This window comes from Ictidomys tridecemlineatus, chromosome 15 (genome assembly GCF_052094955.1).
Source record: "Ictidomys tridecemlineatus isolate mIctTri1 chromosome 15, mIctTri1.hap1, whole genome shotgun sequence".
Lineage (NCBI taxonomy): Eukaryota > Metazoa > Chordata > Mammalia > Rodentia > Sciuridae > Ictidomys > Ictidomys tridecemlineatus.
This window is the reverse complement of record NC_135491.1, coordinates 275,617-295,975: the sequence shown is the minus strand read 5'-3', so window position 1 is coordinate 295,975 and position 20,359 is coordinate 275,617. Positions and strand designations below refer to the sequence as shown.

At 44.2% G+C, this 20,359-nt stretch overlaps 1 pseudogene across 1 annotated transcript; it reads right to left on the bottom strand.

Annotated features, from left to right (window-relative positions):
• Positions 1-176: 176 nt before the first annotated feature.
• LOC101956433 (uncharacterized) lies at positions 177-18,499 on the bottom strand (annotated as a pseudogene). The gene is made up of 5 exons (XR_013431123.1): positions 15,382-18,499; positions 12,331-12,457; positions 8,840-8,931; positions 6,237-6,852; positions 177-6,073 (listed from the first exon to the last, which is right to left on the bottom strand). The product of XR_013431123.1 is annotated as an uncharacterized LOC101956433 (transcript).
• Between the last annotated feature and the right edge of the window lie 1,860 nt (positions 18,500-20,359).

Below are 20,359 nucleotides of genomic sequence, written 5' to 3'. Positions count from 1 at the left end.
ATGAAAAAGAAAGGAGGAGAAGAGGTGGAATGGAGGGAGAGGGGAAGGGAAAAGGAAATAAATTTGGGGGATGGAATTGAGCACTCAGCCTTAACAAACTCGAGTCTCATTACTGGAAATTAGAAATACTACTAAATTACCCATAAAATTTACATTAAAAATTACTCTTTACACACTGACCAATAAATAAAAAACTATTATTGTTCTCATTAGCATTAACACATTTGCACATATATTCTAAGGAATTGTGTCAGGGATACATCTTGGCAAGTATTATTGGCAAATATTAAATAAAATTACTCCCTGATTTGGAAACTAGCCACATAGATACTGAGTAAAGTTTTACATAAAGGCACAAGTGTACTAGTTGTTTTTTGTGTTATTGTTTGTTGTTTTTTCCAATACTGAGGATTGAACCCAGGGGTGTGCTATCACTGAGCCAATATATATATATATGTATGTATGTATATATATATACATATGATTTGTTTTGTTTTAAAATTATGATGAGATTCAATTTGAAGGGTTGCATATGACAAACCCTAAATAATGTCATCTGCATCATTTTCATGAGGTACCATTAAGGAAGTCTAAAGGAGGGGCTGGGGATGTGGCTCAAGCGGTAGCGTGCTCCCCTGGCATGTGTGTGGCCTGAGTTCGATCCTCAGCACCACATACAAAGATGTTGTGTCTGCTGAAAACTAAAATGTAAATATTTTAAAAAAGGAAGTCTAAAGAATTACCATTTCATTTACCTATTGTTAAAAAAAAACTCTGATAATTAGAAATGTGTGCATTCATTTAAAAATATCTGAATACAGTACTTTTTCCTGGAAATACAAAAAAGTATCTCTATAGCACTATTCATGTAAGTTTCAAAGCAGACAAAACACCATAGCTACTATTAGTTGTACACATTTAAGTTAACAAACCATGAAGAAAAGCAACAAAATCAGTGAATTCTGGAGAACACTATCCTCTCCAGTGTTGGGCAGAATTTCCAATCCAATGAGCTTATGCAGGGCATGCTAAACTTTTTCCATTTTTTAATGAAAAGGTGTGAGTCCACAAGTAAAATTATTTTTCTTTTTATACATATATCAATGAGATTAATAGACACATTCAGTACACAGACCGAAGGCTCCCTACATGTTTCCTATGAAATCTCAGGCAGAGCAAAAGATAGAACATTTCCAGTAGCTTTCCAGACACAAACTTGCTTTCCCTCAGTTCATACCGCATACATGAACAACATTCTGTCCTTTATCCCAATGTATGAGGTCCGCCTAGTAATGACCTTATTGAAAATTTCACCGTATATATTTTGTGTATGATACATCACAAGATATTTTTTAGAACTATACCGGTTTTCTAAGGAACACACTTCTATGCTTGCCATGATCCCAGGCTCTGGAGGTATCTATGCCCCACTCTGGATTTTTTTGGTAACGATCACTATCATCACTCCAGACCTCAACAAAACCCTAGACTCACAAGGCCTCCAACCCAGCCCTACTATCACTGGCAAATGGCAAAGATAACATGTAAGAGGACTTTTCAGAGAACATGATGACTGTTTCCAGAAAACAAAACCGCCATTTTGTTATACAAAGCAGATAGCATTTCCAAACCATAGAGACAAGTTGGGGCCCGTGCAGGCCTCAATTCTTCTTATTTTTTTTAAACCATTTTATTCAACACGTATAGATCTAGGTAGTAAAGAAGAGAGGAAAAGAAAGTGAAGGGATATATAGGATATAGATCAAGAAATTGGTTCTGTATTTGTTAATAACATATTTTATTAAGAAAATCCTGAGGAATCTATTGAAACATACAGCTAGACCTAATAGGTGAGATCACCAAAGTCATAACTTACAGGGTCAATATGTAAAAATTATATTTCCCTCCAAAGGCAAAGATCATGTGCAACATCAAATTAAAACCTCGATTTCAAGTCTGGTATGGTCAGCACCTACCAGGATTATAGGCTGAGGAAGGACTACTTGAGCTCAGGAGTTCAAGGCCAGACTGGACAACAAAGAGCGAGCAAAACAAAAACAGCTGGGCATGGTGGCACATACCTATAATCCCAGTGACCCAGAAAGCTGAGGCAAGAGGATCTTCCAAGGCCAGCTTCAGCAAATTAGTGAGACCTTGTCTCAAAATGACTGAGGATATAGCTTAGTGGCAAAATACCCTTGGATTTAATCCCCAGCACACCCCATAACTAACTAAACAAATAAATAAAACCCTAAATATCACAAAAACATGGTTCCATAAGATATACCTACAAAAAGTCTATAAAAAAATATGTCCACAATTGCAAAACATGAGATAAATGAAGGAGATCTAAACAAGAGACATCATATTTATGGACTGTAAGACCCAACATAGTAAAACAAGATAGTTTGGTGAGCAGAAGTTTTGGCCTCTGCCAATAACATGGACAATTGGATAAATAAAATAGAGAATGCAGAAAGAGACCAACATGAAGAAACCTAATGATATTTGACTAAGCCATAAAAGCAATTATGTAGAGAATCAGATGTAACTGCATTATTATTACTGTCCTTGATGGAGTCTGCCTGCAAACGGGCTATTCTGTCAAGGTATAGATAAGTAACATCGGACATGCTTGAAAACGAGGTGTCTGCTGTCCTTGGGAGGGCCTACTTGCAAACGAGAGGCTCCTTCAAGGTTTAGATAAGGTAACAGCGGACATGCTTGAAAACAAGGTGTCTGCTGTCCTTGGGAGGACTTGCCTGCAAACGGGATGTTCTGCCAAGTGGGCTAGGAGGGCACTAAGAAAAATTTTATTATCTGTTCTTAACAAAGAGCAGAGCTCAACATACTCCGGGCCAAGACTAGATTAGCCTTGAGAAGCGGGTCACTTCTGATTAGAAAGTAAAACTTCTATATGCTATGTTTAATTAACTGAAAGACCTGATTTATTGATATTGTAAGGCTGCCTTCTTTGTTCACAATACTATAAAAAGATCGCTTGTACACAATAAAGGACTTTTTTTTTCTGCTGCTGCTTCGCTTGCTCTGCTTCTTCTTTTTCTTTCTTTTCCCATGCTGACCTGCAAGTGAATTACTGCAACACAATTAAATATAGGTAGGCCAGTCTTTAGGGGAAAAAAAATGGTGCTGGAACTGAACATTCATAGGCAACAGCAAGAGAAAAAACCTAAAACCTCATGCAGTAAAACAAAATTAACAGTATGGTTCAGAGATTCAAACTAAAAAGGTAAAATTTAAGATAAAATATGAGAGCCAGGTGCTGGAGCACATGCCTATAATCCCAGCCACTCTGGAAGCTAAGGCAGGAGGGTAGCAAGTTTAAAAAGCCAACTTCAGCAACTTAAGGAGGCCCTAAGAAACTAGTGAGACCCTGTCTCACAAAATAAAAAGGAGCTCAGTGGGAAAGTGATCCTGGAAGAAAGAAGAAAGAGAGGGAGAGAGAGAAGGGGGGGAGGGAGAGAGGGGAAGGAAAGAAGTGAGAAGGGAAAGGAAGGGAAAAGGAAGAATAAATACGCAGAACCTACAAGAAAGAAAGGACGAAGGAAAAATTCATAGGATTGACAATTTGGTGAAGAGTTCTAAGACACTACATGAAAGGAACAAAGAACTGCCAAAACAATGACGACACAGATTAACACAACACAAAATGACGCTCCCTACAATGCCAGTGTGAATTACCCGTGGTCACCTCAAAAGCTCAGTGGAGAGTTCAAAGTAAACATGTAAACATTTTTACATGAGAGTTCAAAGTAAACATGTAAACATTTTTACATGAGAGTTCAAAGTAAACATTTTTATCCTTCTGTACAACATGCTTTTTAATGCTGAGTAATACTACTTCATGTAGCTCAAAACCTACACTCCAAAAGAGGATCCATAGTAGTACTAGTAGTCAACAGGGACTAAGTCCCTGGTGATGAAGGTGACTCCCATGAAACTGCAGGCTCACCTGTTGACATTACAGACACTCCACGGTGGATTTTCACCGTTATATTTTTATAACATCAAAAATAAGATTGCTTTTATGTTTTGTTTCTTAAAGTGTTTGTCCTGCTCCTTTAACCTAATTTAGCCTTGCATTTTATTTTGTTTTGGCTTTAATTTGACCTCTAGAAAATTGCTTGGGGGGACATGCAGAAGCTTCAGGAAGGATAAGAGGAGAGAAAGCTGAATCCGAGGGAAGAACTGGGCCCCAGCTGAGTTAACTGTCAGGAACACTATCATCCCCATCCCACAGGAAAATAAAGACTATGTACAGACTGGGATCAGGAAAGTATGAGGTGGGTGGACCAAGGCATAAGAAATAGTTGTTTAAAAAGACTCAGCTTTAAATGTGCAGTGAAGAGGGCTGGGGATATAGCTCAGTTGGTACAGTGCTTGCCTTGCATGCACAAGGCCCTGGGTTCAATCCCCAGCAACACACACACACACACTCACACACAAATGCAGTGAAGATGTGCAGTTGTGTGTGCAGCCTCATCTCCGTGAACAGAAGCACTTCACAACACAAGCCTCTAGTCTCCCAACAGACTGCGCTCCTGCTCCTCAGACAGAGGTGTTGCCTCTGTCCCCTAATGTTTCAGGGGACAAAGGTGGCTTTCCAGGTCTACCCACCCTCCCAGTCTAACTGTTCTGACAATGGACACCATGAGTGTGCACACTGGAAACAGGGCTCTTTCATTTCTGAAACAACACTTTCCTTTTCCCAAGTACAATCATGAAGAGATGGCAAAGTGCTTATCAAAGAGGCCTGAACAAAGATGTGCCTGCATTTCCTCCTCTTTTCTCCCTCGGTGGTGCTGCTGTCTCTGAGGACTGAACTCAGGACTTTGCACATGAAGCCCTAAGCTACACACCAAGCCTTATCCTCCTCCTTTAAAAAAAATACCTGAAATAACATTTTAATCTAAACTAAGAAGAAAGATGTGGCTCAAGGTTTTTCTAAGAGCATAGTAATCACTGGGTCTCCCTCATGGAGGAACTCTCAGACGTAGAAGTCTAGGCTGCGTCCATTTCAGACATGACTCTTCAGATGACAAGTGATTTATGACATCTTTTTTTCAGAGATGTCACTAAAGGAGTTTCTCTTGGCATGAATGGCCAGAGGCTGAGGTGGAAGTTGCCTTTGATCACTGGTTTTACTCAGTGGTCACATTAAAAAAATTTTCCTTAACATGAGTCCTGAGATGTTGACGGAAGCTTTCCAACTTGTAAAAAGGGGCCCTCCTCTGCTGCGCTGACAGGGTTTCTCCCACGGTGAAACCCTGGTGCTGGGTGAGGGATGAGGTGCGGCTGAAGGCCTTCCCACACTCACTGCACTTATAGGGCTTCTCTCCAATGAGGATGATGGCATGCCGGATGAGGTTTGTGCTCCAGCAGAAGGATTTCCCACATTCCATACACTCATAGGGCTTCTCCCCACTGTGAATCTGCTGGTGCCTTGTGAGGTGGGACTGTCGGCTGAAGACCTTCCCACACTGCATGCACTCATAGGGCTTCTCCCCAGTGTGGACACTGAAGTGACGAATGAGGTCTCCTCTGTCACTAAAGGCTTTCCCACATTCTTTGCACTCAAAGGGTTTTTCTCCAGTGTGGGCCCTTTTATGTAAGATGAAAGTGGAGCAGTGGGTGAAGGCCTTCCCACACCCACTGCACACGTAAGGCTTCTCCCCAGTGTGATGCGCTGGTGCTGTTTGAGGCGAGACATGTGGCTGAAGGCCTTCCCACATTCCATGCTCATGTAGGGCTTTTCCCCAGTGTGGATTATGTGGTGCTGAATGAGGTCAGCGCTCTCACAGAGGCCTTCCCACACTCACTACACTCAAAGGGTCTCATTCCAGTGTGGGCCTGCTGGTGCCACTTGAGGTATGACCGTCGGCTGAAGGCCTTCCCACACTCCGTACACTCATAGGGCTTCTCCCCAGTGTGGATGATGTAGTGTTGAAAGAAACCCGGCCTAATCACGAGAGGCTTTGCCACATTCTTTGTACACAAAAAGTTTCTCTCCAGTGTGGCTCCTGTTATGCAAGACAAAAGTGGAGCGGTGGGGCTGGGGATGTGGCTCAAGCGGTATGCGCGAGGCGCTGGATTCGATCCTCAGCACCACATACAAATAAAGATGTTGTGTCCACCGAAAACTAAAAAATAAATATTAAAAAAAATTCTCTCTCTCTTAAAAAAAAAAAAAAAATGGTGGAGCGGTGGGTGAAGGCCTTCCCACTTCCACATTCGCTGCACTTGTAAGGCTTGTCCCCACTGTGGATTCGCTGGTGCCTTATAAGGTGAGATCTGCGGTTGAAGGCCTTCCCACTCTCCAAGCACTTGTAAGGCCTCTCTCCGGTGTGGATCATCTGGTGCTGGAGGAGATGTGTGCTCTTGCTGAAGGTCTTCCCACATTCTGTGCACTCACAGGGCTTCACTCCAGAGTGGATCCACTCGTGCCGAATGAGGAGACAATTCTTATTAAACACTTTCCCACAGTCCTTGCATTTGTAGGAATTTTCCCCTGCATCCTTCAAGGGACCTGCATCTGGTCCACTGTGTCACAGATACACAGAACATCACCTGGAGAGATGTGCATAGTCCTTGAATATACAGAATCAGCCATTCTCATGCCACAGTGTCCAGGGCCCATGTGCTCAGGAAGCTTCTCAATCCCTGGTCTCGAGAGTCCTTTCTGCATTTCAGATGTCCCATCCAGACCCCTATACTGCCCCAACTGGGAGTCCCCTGACATCCTCAGTGTCAGTTGTTGCTGATGTGAGGCTCCTTCAGGCCAGGCCAGACAAGCAGGGGTGAGCTCTGTGGTTTTAGAATTTGTGTTGCTACCTGAAGGAAATACAATGATCAAAAGGACTCATTAGAGATGACAACATAAAAGAAATCAACAATTCAGTAAGAACAAGGAGATGGAAACATGGCTCCATGCCTGGTATTGTTTGAGACCCCTGGAATTCAAAATCTCTGTGTTCCTTGGACTCTTTAAACTTTTTCACTTTCCACAGAACACCACACAATTTTGCTATTAAGTGCAGAAATCTCCCCTGTAACTTTGTTATATTATTAGTTAGAAATGCCTTGACAATGCAGAAAATCAATACTCTATCAACCAACATCTTCATTTCTACCACATTCATTTATAAAGAAATAATATCCAGGGCTGGAGATATGGCTCAAGCGGTAGCGCGCTGGCCTGGCATGCGTGCAGCCTGGGTTCGATCCTCAGCACCACATACAAACAAAGATGTTGTGTCTGCTGAAAAAACTAAAAAATAAATAAAACTCACTCACTCTCTCTCTTTAAAAATAAAAATAAAAAAATAAAATGTATCCTTCTATTAAAATTTTTTTTAAAAAAGAAATAATATCCAACATAAGCCAGCATTAAAGTCTTGAGATTAAAAAAAAAAAAAAAACCAGAAGTGGCTGGAACAGGGGACCCCTGATCTACATTAAGATGGGCGGGGGGCACAGTGGCAGAGGGCTTGCCTAGCAACCGTGCAGCCTGGGTTCCATCCCTAGTACCACAAATAATCAAACAAAGATGGGTGTGGGGAAGGGGCAATGGAGACACAGCCAAAGGGGCCTGGGCAAGAGGCCATGACTCAATGGTGAAGCTAATCACCACAGCCCTAGTGCATTCAGCAGCCCAGATCTGGGGCAGAGAGGCCAAATGTCACCTGAGGTTCCACCAAATGGGAAGAATGAAAAGACAGAGCAGGGAACCCTCTGAGTGTGACTGACACTTGGAGAGTGAAAGGGTCAAGGCAGGAAAAGATGGAGCACAGAGGATTTCAATGGGCCTCATTTCCTCAAGTTCAGAAGGAAACATCATATATTACCACTATGCACAATTCAGGAGGCAGGAGGATCATAAGTTCAAGGCCAGCCTGGGCAACTTAGCAAGACCCCATCTCAAAAAATAAAAATCGCTGGAGGTATGGCTTATCTCAGTGGTGAAATACCCCTGAGTCAGTCCACATTACCGAAGTACATATGTGTATGCATGCATGTATGTTTATAAAATCAATATATTCAATAGCACTAGCAGAGCACGGACAATGCTAACAGCTTACTCTTATTGAGCCACTCACTGAAGTCAGGCACACTGTGTAGTCGTTCCAACGACTGATCACATCCTCAACACAATGACGTACAAACCATCATTACCACCACTGCTTAGGTGAGCAGCGTACTGAGATGTTCACCACACTCACTCTTCTCTTCTGACACAGTTCCACGCACACAAGTGTGTCCAGCTATCTTGTCAGTAGAACATGAGGATGTCAGGTACACAAAAGAGGGTGCGACATCTTACCTTGCTGGTCGCCCCTTGCCAACTATAGCATGCCAGGGACACACTGACTCCTTGTGCTATACACAGAAAAAAACCTGGATCCATGAAAAACTGTGGTGCAGAGTCCCCCTTAACCCAGATGGTCCCAGTGGTGAGAAAATAGTTTTTATACTCCAAACCAGGGAGATCTGAGTACATTTGTTAGTGCAATTAGATCTACCTCAGCTGAAATCACAAAGGCACAATGAGGTCTTACAATTTCCCCAATTCATGAGGCTGTCTGTGTCAAAGCTACTTGTTGAGGCTGAGCAGTCAGAGCAAAGTGCCTGACTTAGAGACTGTGCCTGCTGAGTCCCCAGGAGCTGTGTGGTATAAGTGGCTGAAGAAACCACAGATTAAAAGGCCCAAGTCCCCAGAGAGGCCACAAGAAAAAAAAAGGCTCCCTCAAAGTTCAAAGGCAATATCACCCCCAACTCTTCAAGCTGTCACAAACCCACCCTTGCAGCTGTTGGCACCCACCTGGACAGGAGCCTTGGGAAAGATCCCTCTTCTCTGTAACTCCTGGCTGTGCTCCAACTAGCAGATCAGCTCTGATTTAAACAGAGGACAGTCTGTGCGTGAGAACAAAGGACACAGGGACCCTAGTGAGAAGAAAATCCTCGGTCTAGCCTGTAGCTTCAGGACAGGGATGAAAACCTGAAATGAAGTTGCTCCCATCCAAGTGAGCAAGATGCTGAACTGCTTCCTGGAAACAAAAGGCAAAGCTTCACTCTGGGACCCAACACCACAGACAAGAGAAACAGCTGCAGAGAGACCCAACTCCAGTCTCCACCTAGGAAGCTCAGCATGGTCAGATGATTTCCTGGAGGTTATTTTCTGACCACTCAAAGTCACATGTATTTGACCTGTGTGAACTGCTAAGACCTAGGAATGTCTCGTTGCCCCTCAGACCAACTGGAAATCTCTGTGGTAAGCCTGGGCATCAGACTAAACATTCTGGGTAACTGTGGTCCCCAAAGAGGTAGAAGCATCCTGATATCCCTCTGGCACACAGCATTCCCTGATGCTTCAAGGTCTGGGGTGGGCAGCTGACCTACACCAGTGACTGAAGAAAGAGGAAGCTGGTAATCCAAAAAGGGCTAAATGAGGGGGGGGGGGTCTTCCATTCCTCTTACCTGGGGCACTCTGGGACTTCTGTGAGGGCATGTGCCTAAAGACATAGACCAAGCAGAAGAAGCAAAAGAACAAAAAACAAGCAAAAACCAACCCAATAAACCCCAGATAACTGGGTCAGCCATGGTAACCCAGGAGTCTTATGAGGTAGGATAACACATTCCTTACAAGACAGAGGTGCTCTGTCACTTGCAGCCAAATACTTATTCACAAATTGGCTGGGGTTAAAGACACAGTACTCTGGAGGCACAGAGACCCACAGAAGGTTCACCTGAAAGATCCCAACCTATAGCTCAGAACTCATCAGTCATCACTAAGCAAGTGCTCACTTGTACCTGCCATGTGCCCAACACTAGACTCAGTGATCAGGCAGCCCTTCCTTCAGCTCTGCAGTTGCAGTCCCCTCACCTCCTCCAGTCCTTCTATCAAAATGCCACTGCACCTATACCTTACCACTTCTAGCTCACTATTAAACTTAAGAGTCTGAGACAGATGTCACTTCCTGAGAAGATTTCACTGGTGTGGCTCTCGAGTTCATGTCACTCCAGGACATAATCTGCCACCTTGTCATGGAGTTTTCACTCCTAATACTAAGTAAAAACCTGATATTTACATGGTGGAGTCAAATATACCCCTTAAGGACTATGCCTAGCAATTTAAATCCACTATATTTTGTGAATTCTAAATTAAAATATATGCAGTAGGGAAAAAAACCACTTAAAGTATTACTACATCTTTTCATTCACAAAGAAGTATGTGTCCTTATTGATCTAGTCTTTTTTTATGTAGTAAGGAAAATGTTACTTTGCTTTTCCTATTGGCCTTGCATAAAATATTTTGTCCTGAGAATTTCTCACAGCACACACTTAAAGTACACACTGTGATTAGCACTGTTGCCCAGATACCAAGATACCAAGGCTCAGGAAGATAATGACTGTCAGAATTAGGGAAATGGTAACTGGCTGGGCCAAGATGGAAACCTAAGTTGCCTCAAGCATCTGGCCAATTTGATGACAAAATTATGCAATCTCATTCCTGAGAGTAAAGAGGATCATCACAAGAATGATATGTTGGGGCTGGGGATGTGGCTCAAGCAGTAGCGTACTTGCCTGGCACGCGTGCGGCCCGGGTTCGATCCTTAGCACCACATACCAACAAAGATGTTGTGTCCGCTGAGAACTAAATAAATAAATATTAAAAATTCTCTCTCTCTCTCTCCTCTCTAAAAAAAAAAAAAAAAAAAGAATGATATGATGATATGATGATGGTATCAGCAAGAGTGGTGAAAGCAACAGGGTGTCAAAACTGATAACCTGCACAAGGCTATTCTCACCAGGCACTTACTGTGAGTCAGGTACATACATGAGAGCCCTGTACAATGCTACGCTGGCCCATTCTACCTATGAGATAACTGAGGCACAGAGGGGTCTTTACTAGACCCCTTTCTCAGAAATACACAGCTCAAGAGCAGTACAAGTGGGCCTAGACTCTGGGGTCTGGCCCCCGACGCTGGTTTCCCAGTGCTACACTAATGAGCCAGCAAGCACATCTGTGTGGAGTTAACAGCCTTAGACCAACTGAGCTGTGGAGGTGAGAAGCAGCCATCATTAGGAAGATTCATTCTTCAGGGAACAGAGGCCAGAGTAAAGTGCAGTGACTCCAGCCTTCAATATTTCATGAACCACTAAAAAGTAAGAAATTGGGAGGGAATCCCACATGGTCATTTGGGTACATATAGATATCTGCACAAATATCAGCTACTATTATCAATATCTCACAACAGAAATAACTTTTCTGGGGTGGGGGGCTGGGGATTAAACTCAGGGGCACTTGGCCACTGAGCCACATCCCCATCCTATTTTGTATTTTATTTATAGATAGGGTCTCACTGAGTTGCTTAGCACCTCACTTTTGCTGAAGCTGGCTTTAAACTTGTGATCTTTCTGCCTCAGAAATTATAGGCACGTGCCACCATGCCCAGCTCAGAAATAACTTTTACTGCCAAACGCAAAGAATGGCATCTTGCAGTGAAAGTTTCTCTCTTAAAGTAAATGAATTAAACAGAAGGAGGGACTCACTGTAATGGCCTTATTTTCCATACTTGCTAGAACAATTTTTAAAAGGAATGTAAACAGAAAAACAATAATAATAATAAACAATAAATATGTAGAAAAATAGGCAAGAAATGTGTGGGCCTCAGAGATAATCCATGTGACAGGAAAAAAAAAAAAAAAAAAAAAAGCCTTTGTGCAAAGACAGGGGCAGAAGGAGACTCAGAAGTCACAGCACAGTCATGCTTTCTCCCAGGTGCTGTCCCAGCTCCCCATGGGACCTGGCTGAAAATGCTGCCTCTGGGTTTTGCAAAACATGCAAATTTCCTTCCATCACACCCCTCTCCTTTGACTATTACCAGAGCCAAACTGTTTCTCTTCCCAACTCTTGCCGAGACACAGGAAATCAAGAAGAGATGAACACAAACCAGGCACGGTGGCACACTCCTGTAATCCCAGTGGCTCGCGAAGCTGAGACAGGAAGATGGCAAATTCAAAGCCAGTCTCAGCAATGGTGAGATGCTAAGCAACTCAGACTTTGTAAATAAAATACAAAATAGGTGGGGATGTGGCTCAGTGGCTGAATGCCCTTGGGTTCAATCCCTGTAGCCCCTCCGTCAAAAAAAAAAAAAAAAAAAAGAGGTGAGCACACACAACATACACAAAGCCCCAAATTGTGGAGAACAGGAAAGGCAGCTCCTGAGGCCTTCTTCACCAGCCAGCCCTTGAGCCAGAGGGAGGAAGGGAGGCTTCTGGTGGCCATATGACAAAAAGGAGAGACCTTACCCAGAGAAACCAGAAGCCCACAGGTCTCCAGCATCACATCCCAGTATAAGGTCCTCTGGGTCAGATCTAGCTGCCTCCATTCCTCCTGGGTGAAGGTCACAGCCACATCCTTGAAGGTCACAGACACCTGAAATGTCAAAGACGAGCAGTAGTATTTGCTGTGGGCCTGCTGGATAATATTAGTACCTGTCACTTGAGCACTGTAAAAAATGTGGAGACCCAAAGTCCCAATCACCAAATGCCTCCAGAAGTCCCAGCTCTATACTGGGCTCGAGGAGGTGACACTGCTTTGGACATATTACAGCAGCAAAGGAAAGCAAAGTCTCTTAGCAGAAAGACACTGGGACTCAAAACAAGGCTAGGACAATTCTGAGTGGACTATGAGGCACAGAAAAGTAGTGCTTGGGGAATATCAGAGGAACGAAGAAAATAACACAAGTAAAAACAATGTCAGAAGCAAGAGCAACAGCACCTGAGTCTTACTGGTCCCCGCTGTGCACCTGGCTTGTATTGGAGACTTTGTATGTTAAAGTATCTTAAGTCCCCAGCTCAGGAGCCAGATTTCTAGGGTTAAAAACAAGCTCTGGAAATCAACACTTGCTTCCTCTTATGTGTGACTGTGGAGCCCTTATTTAATCTGTCTTGCCAAATGCCAATGTCTCGGCTTGGCACAGAATCACGAGCCACCACACAGCTTTGTAGGTTCAAACAGCAATTCTTTATTCCGATCTCACACAGGTTCAGGGGCCATCCCAATCTCCCGCACAATACACATCCTAAATACTTTTTCTCCAGGAGAACTCAGTGGGAACTCAGGCAGCAGGCACGCCCTACTCCAAGCAGCAATAATCTTCAACCTCCAACTTCCATAAAACTCCTATTGTCACGCCCTAAACCCAAGGATGGGGATACTTCCTGTAGGATACACCCTAATCCTGGATCCACCCTGGTCATTGAGCAGGGTCACCTTTCTCAAACACACAAGCAAGGTCAACAGCGAAATCCATTTAACATGGGGCAAGGAAATTTTGAAGCGTCATTCCTACTTGACAATGGCCCTCAGCATGTCTGAGCATCTATCCCCAGCTAAATGCAACAGTATTTTCTATATCACTATGAACAGTCATAAGAATTAAAAGTATTTTTAAAGAAACACAAATAACAGGCCACAGCCCCTGAGGTCAACACCATCATCATTTCCATTTCAACCTCAGAGATCTGAAGTCCAGGAAGCTCTATGAGCTCACCCCAAGTTCACCTGCAGAGGTAGAATCTGGACCCAGGTTCCTCTAGTCTACAGTCTAATTATGCAACCATCACACTCTTCTGTTTGTAGTTAATCCTCGGTTGATAAGGATATAGAGAACTCCAGATAAATTTTTACTGTTATACCCATCTCAGGCACTTCTGAAAATAGTTCCACAGACATTCGTAGAAGAGTACAGAAGAGGAATCACCATCACTCACCTCAAAGATGAATCATCTGAGTTTATAGCTCTTGCCTGGGAAGTAGCAGGGCCTAAACAAGTTCCCTTGGCTTTCTTTGTTCCTCCTGGGCTTCAAAGATGCCCAGGGAGAATTGATAATGAGTCATTGCTTCTTTTTCCTACCTGAATTTTGCCAGCACTCATTGTTGAGCCAAGACACTTCAGGAACAGGGTACAATGGTCAAAGAGGACACAGCAGGTGGTGGTTGAGAACATGGGCCCTTGACTGGACATGTTTTTCCTGGATATGCAGGATGGAACAGCCATCAAAAAGTCTCACCATCTCTCCTAGGATGTGTCATCAGTTGGGGGCAAGGAACCAGACAGGTCCTCTGAGGAGTCCTTTTAACCAATACAGCTTTCTTGTGTCCACACACAGTTCCACCTGCCTGAAATGCATCGTCACCACGTGCCCAATGTTACATTTGGGAAGAAAGCATGCTCCCCTCGCAAAGTTTATTTTAGGTGTCTACCCCAGCCTCCCTGTCCCTCTGGGTAGAGAACACAGGCGCTGTTAATAGCTGTTAGTTTACAATACATAAAAACTATCATTCTCTGGGGCAGGTAACTCATCTTCTGTAAACTTCAAGTTCCTCTTATGTAAAACAGTAATGATGAAAGATCCTAATAACTTTAAGATGATGGCAATTAAATGAAGTTATACCTTCCACCATGCGACCAGCGCACTGGTTTCATTAAAGAGGTTCTTAGCATAAAAGTTAGCTAGTGAGATTGAAATAAACACAGACTCAGTTACCTTTCAGGGCTAGCAGGAGAGTGAGAGAGAGTGAGAGAGAGTGAGAGAGAGTGAGAGAGAGTGAGAGAGAGAGAGAGAGAGAGAGAGAGAGAGGGAGGGAGGGAGGGGGGGGAGTGTGGCCTTTTATTGGGGAACAAGAAATTCAGGGGAGAATTCCATCCAATGAAGGTTGAGGGGGGCAGCACTCCAAGGTCAGGGTCAGTCACACCCTCAGGACAGGCTCTCGCACCAGGAGAGGGTCAGGAAAGCTCCGACACAGTTTAGCCAGAGCGCCTCACATCCAAAGCGGGAGGTGCCCAATCACGTGAGAATGGCTCCGCACAATACCTAATTCCTATCAGTGCACAGCAAAGAATCCATTCAGGACTGATATTATGGCTCTTCTGCAATTACTTCTTTCCTCTTTGCTCCCACAACATTCTGGACAAACTAACCCAGCAAGCGCCTTTAATTTTACCAAAATCCCTGCACAAAAATTCCAGACACCGAGTAGACACGGAAGGGCCACTTAACCTGAACTGTTAGGAAAAGGCCTCTCCAAACAAGGTAAGCCTGAGCAGAAACCAGAGAACATTAGAAGCCCTGCAAAGACGTAGAGGCAGTCCCAGGCAAAACAAAGGCAAGGGCAAGGGCGACAAGAGGAAGGGAACTCAGCACCGTCCGTCAGGTTTGTGAGTCCAGAGTACCTAGAACGGAAGGCCATGAGGTCGGAGGTGGCCTCCGGGGCGGGTGTTTAGACTTGGGCCTCAGGAGGAAGCCTCATTCACTCTAGCAGAGGAGCTGCAAAGCCGAACCCTGGCCGCTCACCTTCGCGGGGTCCAGCACCGCCATGCTGAGCCGGGGACGACCCTGCCGCCCGCCGCGCCGCGCGCCTGTCTCCCGGTTCCCAGCGCGCGGGCGGCCCTGGACACCGGCGGGGTGCGGGATGCCGGACCCAAAAACGGCCGAGCCGAAACACTGCACCCGCGATGCAGTCCCTGCGCCGGGCCCGGGCTGACGGGCGCCGGGAGGTGACGTAGCGCCGCCGCCGGAAGCGGCCTGCCGCGGGCCCTCATTGGCCAGAGCGCGCCGCAGTGCTCCCTGGGTAGCGCGGCCTTGCCTCAAGGCTGCCCCCAAGTGCGAATCCGCCTCAGGCGCTGTTCTTTTGTTGTTTTCTTTTTTTTTTGTAACCGGGGGTCCAGACCGTCGGTTATCCGCCCAGCCAGGCCGAATCTCGGGAGGCGGGCTGCTCCCCTGTGCGGCCTCCGCGTGGCGGGCGGAGACGATGCCCGGAGTCTGCGGAGGGAGAGGCGGGGAAGGTGGACAGTTGAGGGGTGGGCGGCGTCCTGACGACGTCGGAGGCCCAAGTCGGAGCGGGAGAGTGAAGGCAAAGCAGGTGATCGCTGCCCGAGTCGTCGCGGGGACCGACCGGCCGGAGAGGGCGAGTGATTGTGTGGGGGAAACGGCTGAAAGACCACGCTGCTGCCGGTGCTCGCGGCCCAGGGGACCGGGGGCCTCCTGGAGAGGGAGCATTAGGCAGGCCCGGGGACGGCGCCTTCGTAAAGGCCGGAAGTGCGTCCGGAGGACGTCTGTGTAGGAGACCCCGGAGGAGTTGGCTGGACCCTTTCCCGCAGTGTCGCAAGTGAGGGGCCACGGGGAGGCTCGCTTTCTGAAAGCCCACGTAGAACCTCGGGTAGACGTCTGGTCACTACTTGAACAGTTCCTCTCGGCACTGACCCTCTTCGGTCCATAGTTCTTAATCTTTTCTTGTTTGATCCCCAACAACCTGTTGGAAATCCCGCGGAAAAACCTTGTTTGCTTTCCTGAACTTAAATTTACCAACTTATTAATGACTTGCTGGGTCATTTCTAAATGCCAATTTTACTGCCCAGGGGTGGTGAGCCAAATGACCTTGGTACAATTGCCAAGACATGTCTTGGTCCTTTGTTAAGGTCCCCAAGAGGAATGTCACACACCATAACGTGAGGCCAGGTGGAAAAGCATAGAGTTGGTCACCAGGTGAGGGGAAAGCAAGGTCAAGAGCCTTTATTGTGCTTTTTCAGCACAGAGTAGGCAAGGCAAGTAAGCCAACTAAGGTTTAGGATTGGCTAATTAGTAGAGACCATCCTATTTCCTTGACATCTAGCCCTGGGGTAGTAATGGCAGGGAGTTGGTGGGTTCATTTGCTAGACCCTGATAAACAGGCAGAAGAGATAAGAATTTTCTTAAAGGTCTTCAGTAGTTAAGAACAAGGACAGAAAGCATAGTCTGACTGCCAGGTCAATGCCCTTGATGGTGCTCCGAAGGAAGCAAAATAAAGTGAACATCTAATAACATAACTAAGCCCATTTTGTTGTGAAATGCCTAACATAGGGCTGGGGATGTGGCTTGCCTGGCATGCGTGCGGCCCGGGTTCGATCCTCAGCACCATATACAAAGAAAGATGTTGTGTCCGCTGAAAACTAAAAAATAAATATTAAAAAATTCTCTCTCTTCTTTAAAAAAAAAAAGAAATGCCTAACATAAACCCATTTTTGCTTATGACTAAAATTTAAAAATTGTAAGCAAATATTGTCTTTAATCCTTAAGACTGAAGCACATCATTAAACGCTATGGAGACAAGTGCAGAAAGGAAAAGCCAGGTGTGGGCCAGTCAGTGTGAAAAGTAAGCTGCACACAGTAAGAGACTGGATTCCTCTAAGTCTCCTGCTTGTCTCTGTAGAGGGCCCTCTTAGGTGGAGCATAATGTGTTCACTCCCTCCAAAATAGACTCACAGACCTGTAAGTGACTAAGTCTGCAACAAGATGTTCTTTAATTTCAAATTAATGATGCATGAAGTCTTCATGAACCCCATATTCTTTAATCTTTGCTATACTCAGAGGATATAACATTCAATAGCAGGAACAAAGAAATTACTGACATGTGATATAGAAATACACAGCATTTATCTTCCATCTTTACAGAAAGGAAGGCTAACAGGGAATATTTGCAAGTCAGACCACTTGCCAATGTATGTATGTGTACATATTAGGCAGAGAAAAAGGTTTTTTCTCACCAGACTACCTCTGGTTTTTTTTTTTTCCCATCAGGCATTGAATCCAGGGATGCTTAACCACTGGGTCACATCCCCAGCCCTTTTACTTTTTATTTTAAAATAAGGCCTCACTAAGTTGCTGAAGTTGGCTTTGAACATGCAATCCTCCTGCTTCAGCCTCCCAAGTTGCCCAGATTATAGGCATGCACCATGGTACCCGGCTGTACCTTGTGTTTCCTAAATTAAATACTGGTTTAAGAATTGCCACCTATTAAATTAATGGTTTATATGTGTAAGGCTTCATCTGAAAGCTATAACTGATATATGTTGTAGAAAATTATATTTGCTTAATGATAAAGAATTTTGAATTTAGTAGCTGAGTCCCTTTTAAGTGACTGAAGATACAACATAGTAAGCTGGAGACTGATTATCCTTTGAGCTTCCAAGCTTCACACCTGGCTGGAGTTTGGGACATTATTTTTCAGATTGCACATTATTCCTAGAAATGAAGAGTGGTCAGGTCCATGTGCCTTAATTGTTTGTGTCAACAATATGGCTTATGAGGAACACCTGCTATCTTTTTGGAGGTCTGGAATTGTATGTTCTGGAAAACATGTCCAGTGCAAATTCTCTGCAATGAGCATCAAGATTCCCTAATAGAATCTCATATGTGATTGTTAAGTTCCAGATAAAGCTTACATTAAGTATATCTAATATGACTTCACTGAGACAGGCTCAAGAAAGTAGTGCCTGGTTTCCTCAGCCAGTGAGTCTCTCCCTTTAGTAAGTGCTTTACACCCTTTGGCTATAATAAATAATAACCACTGACCATGGCAACAAGATGAGTTCTCTGAATTTTCCTAGTAAATCAAACTTGGAGGTTGTCCTCAGGACTCCAACAGTCACTCATTATGACTTCTAAAATTTTGCACATCTGTCCATAAAAGTCCATGCATATCCTCTGTAAGGTCATCATGTCATAGATGGTGCCCATTCTTTATGGTGAACACTGTGAAGGACTCAAAAATCATTACAAAAACATATGTGGCTGTTCACCTAACAAATATTTAAGTGTCTATTAAAAAAACAAAAGATAGAATGCACAGAATGGAGCAGAGGCTCACTATGGGGACAATAAAAGGAAGAGGTGAGAGGGCTACAGTGATCTGGTTTGGGCAATAAAGCAAAAGTTAGGCAGATTCACAGAGTTGTTTTTCAGGCACCTCAAAAAACATCTAAAGACAAATGCAAGCCCTGGCCCTTTTCTGCTCCTCCTTACTTTCCGTCTCCCCTATTTCTCAAACCCAGGCATTCTCTAAATTTTCTACAGTTACAACAGACTACACCCCTTTTAAGAGTATGGTTCATCTTACTTGCTTGAAGAGATGGCCAAGATGTATTCTTAAATGTTTAAAAATAGAAGGTTTCAGATAAATAAGCCTGTTTCATCCATTCTAGTTAAAATGAATAATGACCAGGAGAACAAAGATCCACCCTATAATAGGCAATAAAGTTAAAAGTTTTTTATTCTGGAGTCAACCAACATTGCCTCCAGTCCCTAAGCTCGTTTCACAAATGGGTAACCTTTGGCATATTCCCTCATCTTTCTATAAAATGGGAAAATAACTAATACATAAAGATGTTATAAAGGAGCTGGGTACAGAGGTACACACCTGTAATCCCAGCAGCTCAAGAGGCTGAGGCAGGAGGATTGTGAGTTCAAAACCAGCCTCAGCAAAAGCAAGGTACTAAGCAATTCAGTGAGACCCTATCTCTTTAAAAAAAAAAAAAACAAAATAGGGGTGGGGATGTAGCTCAGTGGTTGAGCATCCCTGTAATTATTGTACTGAGTTCAATCCCCAGTAACACCCCCCCCCCAAAAAAAAGGATGTTATAAAGGTTAAAACTGTTGAGGGCCACAGCCAAGTTGGGATGGCGCCAGAAGGAGTGGTTAAGAGGTGATGATGATAACTAAATTATAATTGCTGTGACTGGATGATGCTGGATTGAAACAGGCTATGTATTGAGTTGTATATGGACCCTGCTGCTCCGGGAATATGGCTGCAGGAATAGGGCTGCCTTAGACGCCCACTACTTTGGAGTTCCTGAGAGAGTTCGCCTGGAGCCCGGTGGAGGATGAGAGAGTTCCTGGGAGTGTGTGTGGAGTGTGCTGGTGGCGTTCGGGAATAAAGAGTTGCTGTTTGAACCTACAAGTGCTTCATGGCGGTTCAGTTATTTTGTGCCCAGCCAGACTGCGGCAAAAACAGTTGATACGTGTAAAACTTCCTAATCTCTAACACATAGTAATACCATGTTTACTTGATCTTATATGATTGCTCACCTATAGCCACATGGTGGATACATACATCCTGGGATCAGTGTGTATTAATACAGTAAAGATGCAGGATGATCAGTGGGTAAAGGACATGAGAAATGTTCAACTGGGAAACATGATTTGGGGAAGTTCTCTAGACCACTGACAGTAAAATGCCTTGAGGAGAATTCATTCATTTGTGGGGAACAAGAAAAATTATAAAAACAATGGCCATGATGACCCTGAGAAGTAAAATTGCTTATTGGATAGAATACATACAAAACTACAGATACATCCATGGAATTCTAAAATAAGGTGAATTAACCAATGGGAAGAAAACATCAAACACAAGAGAGGAACAGTTAGCAAGGAAAATAAATTCAAATCATAAAATGGAGCTGTGAATGCTAGCAAATCAATAATTACTTTAAATGGCCTAAATATACCAATTAAAAGA